The following is a 7,206-nucleotide window of genomic DNA, read 5'->3' on the forward strand; positions in this document are numbered from 1 at the left end:
CATTAGTTTCCTGGGTACATTTTTTTTTAAAGGGAGAGAAGTTTGTGAGTTTAATGTTTTAAAAAAACTCCCAAGAACATGGATAAGCTGGACTTCTCTCATGCTTATGATTAGGGAGTTAGGATTTAAAGATGCAAAGCAGAGGGATTGAAAGGAATAGCTAGTGAATATGTTTGGGTGGGCGGGATGTGAAACCTTGCCTAATATAGATGTGTCCTATGGCCTGTGACTGCTTATTCTTCATCAAGGAGAACCCAGCAAACTAGTTTCTTTCTTCAGCTGAGGAACCACACAGCTCACATCAGAATATAATAGTGGAACTAGGGTGACTTCACTCCCTTTCACCTGATGTCTGTCTTGGCCTTTTAGCACCTTGACTATCCCTGAAAAGACTGGGTCTACATTTCCTTGTTTTCCCAGGGGAAAAAAACTGAAAGATTAGTGATGTAGATCTAAGAAATAGTGCCTCTTGAATATTTAATTCTTACATGACAACTAACACATAGGGAAAAGGCTATGTTAAGCTGATTATAGCTCCTCTTTAAATGTCCTATGCTGTCAGTTGGTCTTAGAGACATTGGAATAACCAAGCAATATTCAGGCATCTGCACTATCTGGGGACAGCGCTACATATTACATGATGTCAGCAGTTCAGTTACTTGGAACAATTAAAGATTACCCTTAACAGCCATGTTAATACTTCTAAATGCTAAAATATACTACGAGTTTTCCATAGTCTTGAAAGTATACAGTTAATTACTTTTCAAAGTTACTGTGGTCTCATGTTTACTCTTCATGTATCTGTGATATGCAAAAATATGAAGAGACTCTTGGCCTCCAGGAGTTTACATTCTCATGGTGCTGTTGGTTCAAGCAAATTGCTTCTAGTTTATTAATGAACATTGCTAGGCTATTAATTATTTCCTATTTGGAAGGATCCCTTGGTGAACAGTTTTAAAAAGCAGAGGGCTGTGATAAAATTTCAGGGTATTGATAGCTTGAGTTTACATTGTATTAGCCCTGTTCTTTATCATTTTTTTCCCAGGGAGCTATGCAGGTAATGCTCATTAGCATGAATCAGAAAAGAAACCATTCTGCCTAAGAGCATCTTAACCATCCCCCTAAACCACCGATACTCTGGATGCTCTCCTGTTACAGTTGTCAGTAAATGGCCGAGAAAATTAACAGCTCCTTAAGACTGTACATCCCTCAATTCTCTTTGTTTTCCCAGAGTTTGTACATCATTCTGTACTCAGATGGACCAGGATTTGCATATAAGCCTTTTAAAACTGATTAGTGGTCCTAATTTTAACATTTTTGTGTATGACTCCTAACCCTGTTCTGAAGCAGCATTGTGATAGATGTGGAGCTTCTACCTGCATTTCTAAGCAATTAACCCAACTTTTGAGTTGAAACTTGCATGGATCCTTGTTATTTCCCATAATTCCTCTGAATCAAGGAGTTTATTTTGCATGCTTATTAAACTCAAACTGGGTCTGATGAAAGTGCAAGCAATAGTGGCAGGCCCTTAACTCTGATTTTAGAGTACGAACATTCTAATGCATGACTCAAAATGTCCAGTGTTGTGGTTACTAGTTATTTTTTATATATGCATTTGTTAATAATGAAGCAATAGAGACTAAAATCAATAGCTTGAATTTATTCAGATTATTTTCATGTTTTAATAAAGGATTTTTCTTCCATTGAAAATGGGAAGAAGATAAACAGGGGCAACCACAAGACATTCAAACTGTCAGGACTAGGGCATAACAGTGCCCACCCTCTAACCACTTGCCTGGTTCCATTAGTCTCCAAGCATGTTTGAAAACAAAAGACAAACTAAGCATGTTGAATAAATTAGCTGCTATATAATCAGAAAGGTGCAGAGTTTCAGAAAGTAAAGTAGAGGATGCCAGTATGGAATATGTAAAATAACTAGATGTGGATATGGGGCTTATAATATGGTTTATGTAGACAAAGTTTGAGGTCTTTTAAAACTGGGATTTGAGTTTAAAAGAGTAAGGGTGCACATATTTCCATTATTTCAGAATTTTCAGATGACTAGGCACATGTTGTGGATGATACTGGTACCAACTAACAATAACCAACTACCAATAACCAACTATAAAGTACCCCTGCGACAAGGGAGACTTCCTTTTTGTAGAATAGTCCTGAAAATACTGACAGATCTGTGGTTAGTTTGTTATTTTATTGCATAAAAAACAGTTTAAACAAATTTTATAGCCAAAGTTTTATCCTTGATGGGTTTGGCCAGACTACAATTTCTTGCCTAAAGCTTTTAATGCCAGGTTTAACAAGAGAAAATGTTTCCACTTTAAAAGAAGAAAATCCTTGCCATTTATTTTATTTAATGAATAAACAAATTTATTGCAGTAGCTTAAAATTTTTTTTATTTTTTTATTTTTTATTTTTTTTTTGAGACGGAGCCTTGCTCTGTCGCCCAGGCTGGAGTGCAGTGGCGCAATCTCCACTCACTGCAAGCTCCACTTCCTGGGTTCACGCCATTCTCCTGCCTCAGCCTCCCGTGGAGCTGGGACTACAGGCGCCTGCCACCGTGCCCGGCTAATTTTTTTTTTGTATTTTTAGTAGAGACGGGGTTTCACCGTGTTAGCCAGGATGGTCTCGATCTCCTGACCTCGTGATCCACCCGTCTCAGCCTCCCAAAGTGCTGGGATTACAGGCTTGAGCCACGGCACCCAGTCTCTTTTTTTTTTTTTTTTTTTTTTAAACAGTCTCACTCTGTCGCCTAGGCTGGAGTGCAGTGATGTGATCTCAGCTCACTGCAACCTCCACCTCCCGAGGAGCTGGGATTATAGACATACACCTACCCTCAGCTAATTTTTGTATTTTTAATAGAGACAGAGTTTCGCCATGTTGGCCAGGCTGGTCTCGAACTCCTGGCCTTATGTGATCCGCCCCCCTTAGCCTCCCAAAGTGCCGGGATTATAGGTGTGAGCCACTGCACCCGGCCTGTAGTAGCTTAAAATTTTCTTTGAGAAAATTCCTTATTTTAAAAATAACCCTTGTATAAATACAAGTGATTATGACAAATGATGTAAAAATGGCATTCATCATGTCTGAAACAAGCCTAAATAGAATTCAAGATTAAACTAAATGATTTTCACTGGGCACATTCAAGGTTTTACATTCTATGATTGAAAAAAAATTTGTTTTGTAAACTTTATTTCATATTCTTTCCTGTAGGATTTTGCTACAGATAACTTTGGGAATGAATAAAGTGGAATGGTAACTTTTCAGTGGTTCAGAATTGAATTAGACTTCTTGTGATTGTGATGTTTGGTTTCCATTCAAATATATGAAGTGAGATGTCATATCCTGAATATAGTTTCTCTTCCCCAATTACTGATACCATGTCTGTCAGCCAGTAAAGATTAAGAACAGAGTTTCTCTAAATTCCTCTCATTATTCCACTAAGGCACATTAAAATAATTTTGGGAAACCAGACATCACAGATTTTTCCATGAAGTCCTAAATCTTTAAAGTCAGAATAGGTATCTTAGTTACTGACAGTATTCAGGTTTTTTCCTCCCTTGGTGATATGTCATTGCATCAGTGAAAAAACATATTTCTCCCAGGGGTAAGAAAGGTACTCTGGTAATACATTATCATCAGTCCTTAAACAGTAACAGTGTTGGTACTTATCATAAAACCGACTCATCTCTTAAAACCAGAAAGATTATCTTAGACTGTCCTTCACATTATACTTTACTTACTGCCTTGTAAGAATAAGAGTTGCTCACTGTGTTTATTTGCTGTCCTCCATATTCTCTGTTGCACCATTGGTGTATAATGTTGAGTTTCATTGAATATTATTTGAAGTATTACAGAAGGCAGCTTGCTTCTTAATCTATGCATCTTTGGGGTTTCTGAAGAAATTTAATTCTTTGATGTAAAAAGGAACGGTTAAAAGAGTTGGAAACTCTGCACCTGTGTATATATATATTTTTAGCAATAAAGCAGCATGGGCTGAGAATGCACTGAAATCTCATTGCGTGTCGTTACTTGAAATGGGTAATTTTAAATAATGCAGTACATGCTGACGATGGGAGGAGTCTTTCCAAAGACCTGTGCCAAAGTACTCTTCAGATGTCAAAGAACAAAGGACCAGGTTATTTGAGACATAGTTGTAGCAGTTTCCAGTGTGTTGTACAATGGAACAGGCAGCCATTCAAACCTCAATATGTAATGTTGCTTTTGTAGCCATAGTTTTGGAATACTTTTTCCAACATATATGTAATTGCCTTTATTTTGTGTCTCTATGTGTGTATCTACATACGTGGAGTTTAATAGTATTCATTGAGCACCAACTATGTGATAAGCACTGCTCTAATTACATTAGATGCATTAATTAACTCATTTAATGCTCACTACAGCTCTACAGTTTAATGCTCACTACAGCACTATAGTTTTTATCCCTATTTTACATAGAAGGAACTTAAAACAGATACATTGTTCCAGTTCATGGCTAGTAAGTACCCAAGCCACAGTTTGGTTCCAGAGCCTTCTCACTTACCAGGATGCTATATTGTGCCTCAAAAAAATAGAAAGGGAAGAAGTATACTTTCACTCTGTATTTTGTCACACATCTCTTTTTTCTAGAGTGAGCATGTAATCTGAAAAAAATCTATTTAAAGCTCTCCAGTTTAATTTGATGTAAAGGTCAAGCATTTATTTTTTATTTTTTTTTTTTTTTTGAGACAGAGTCTCGCTCTGTCGCCCAGCCTGTGGAGTGCAGTGGTGCGATCTTGGCTCACTGCAAGCTCCACCTCCCGGGTTCATGCCATTCTCCTGCCTCAGCCTCCCAAGTAGCTGAGACTACAGGTGCCCATAACCATACCTGGCTAATTTTTTTTTTCCTGTGTTTTTAGTAGAGGGGTTTCACCGTGTTAGCCAGGATGGTCTTGATCTCCTGACCTCATGATCTGCCCGCCTCGGCCTCCCAAAGTGCTGGGATTACAGGTGTGAGCCAGAGCACCTGGTCCAAATATTCCTATGTAAGAAAAGTTTAAAGAAAGGAAATATATTGAGGTGAACATACCCACACATATATTTAAAAACTCCTGGATGAGATGGGTGTGGTGGTTCATGCCTGTAATCCCAGCACTTTGGGAGGCCAAGGCAGGTGGATCACCTGAGGTCAGGAGTTCAAGACCAGCCTGGCCAACATGGTGAAACCTCGTCGCTACTAAAAGTACAAAAGCTAGCCAGGCATGGTGGTGGGCGCCTGTAATCCCAGCTACGCGGGAGGCTGAGGCAGGAGAATTGGGCAGAGGTTGTGGTGAGCCAAGATCGTGCCATTGTACTCCAGCCTGGGCGACAGAGTGAGACTCCCATCTCAAAAAATTAAAATAATTTTAAAAACAAACAAAAACCAAGGACGACTCACTGTGGTATTTATTAGGTCTTTTTTTTTTTTTTTTTTTTGAGACAGAGTGTTGCTCTGTCACCCAGGCTGGCGTGCAGTAGCATGATCTTGGCTCACCACAACCTCTGCCTCCCAGGTTCAAGCAATTCTCCTGCCTCAGCCTCCCCAGTAGCTGGGACTACAGACGCACGCCACCATGCTCAGCTAGTTTTTGTATTTTTTTTTTTTTTTTGAGACGGAGTCTCGCTCTGTCCCCCAGGCTGGAGCGCAGTGGCCGGATCTCAGCTCACTGCAAGCTCCACCTCCCAGGCTCACACCATTCTCCTGCCTCAGCCTCCCGAGTAGCTGGGACTAGAGGCACCTGCCACCACGCCCAGCTAGTTTTTTTTTGTATTTTTTTAGTAGAGACGGGGTTTCACCATGTTAGCCAGGATGGTCTCGATCTCCTGACCTTGTGATCCGCCCGTCTCGGCCTCCCAAAGTGCTGGGATTACAGGCTTGAGCCACCGCGCCCGGCCTAACTTTTGTATTTTTAGTAGACGGGGTTTCACTGTGTTGGGCAGGCTGCTCTCGAACTCCTGACCTCGTGATCCGACCACCTCAGCCTCTCAAAGTGCTGGTATTACAGGCGTGAGCCACTGCACCCGGTCTTACTTAAAAAGTAAAAGCTTTTATTGTGCTGGTTTTTGCCAGAAAGCATCAACCTTGCTTATAGGACCAAATTTTTGTAACTCTACACATAATCAGACCTGGCACAATGGCTCACAGCTGTAATTCCAACACTTCAGGAGGCTGAAATGAGAGGATCCCTTGAGCCCAGTTTGAGCTCATAGCAAGGCCTTGTCTCTACAATTTTTTTTTTTTTTTTTTTTTAATTAGCCAGGCGTGGTGACACAAACCTGTGGTGCCAGCTATTCATGATACAGTTGGGAGGATCACTTGAGACCAGGAAGTCGAGGCTGCAGTGGGCCATGTTCACACCTCTGCACTCAGGCCTGGGTGACAGAGTGAGACCCTGTCTCACCACCCTCCCCTCAAAAAAAGCATAAGCAGGCCAGGCACAGTGCTCACACCTGTTATCCTAGCAGTTTAGGAGGCCAAGGCGGGTAGATCTGCCTGAGCTCAGGAGTTTGAGATCACCCTGGGCAACATGGTGAAACCCCATCTCTACTAAAATAAAAATCAGCCGGGTGTGGCGGCATGCACCTATAATCCCAGCTACTCAGGAGGCTGAGACAGAAGAATCGCTTCAACACCCAGATGGCAGCTGCAGAGATTAGGCCACTGCACTCCAGCCTCAGCAACAGAGCGAGACTCCATCTCGAAAAAACAGAAAAAATATTCTGCTATTATTAGCTTCTGTATCCTCCACCACTCGGATATGTAATTTCTTGACTGTGCTAGTGCCAAAGGCTCTCCTTAGTGGTCTGCTTGCGGCCCTTCCCACCCGTTTTCCACAGGACAACCACAGTGACATTCTGAAAAAGTAAATTTGATTAGGCAGGCCTTCTTTTAAGGACCTCATAGGGCCTTTGTATATATGCCATCCTTTATTAATTCCTATTCATCTTTCAGACCACTGCTGAAACTTCACTTCTACTTCTACTACAGGGGCTTTCTTTCCCTGAACCCCAGACCGGATCAGTTACCTGCTTTATGTGCGTGTATCCCTATGTTCCCTTACTTTAAAACCCTTACTAGAGTCATAATGTTACGTATCTTTTTTTTTTTTTTTTTAAGATGGAGTCTCGGTCGGGCGCAGTGGCTCAAGCCTGTAATCCCAGCACTTTGGGAGGCCG

Source organism: Macaca fascicularis, chromosome 7 (genome assembly GCF_037993035.2).
Source record: "Macaca fascicularis isolate 582-1 chromosome 7, T2T-MFA8v1.1".
Lineage (NCBI taxonomy): Eukaryota > Metazoa > Chordata > Mammalia > Primates > Cercopithecidae > Macaca > Macaca fascicularis.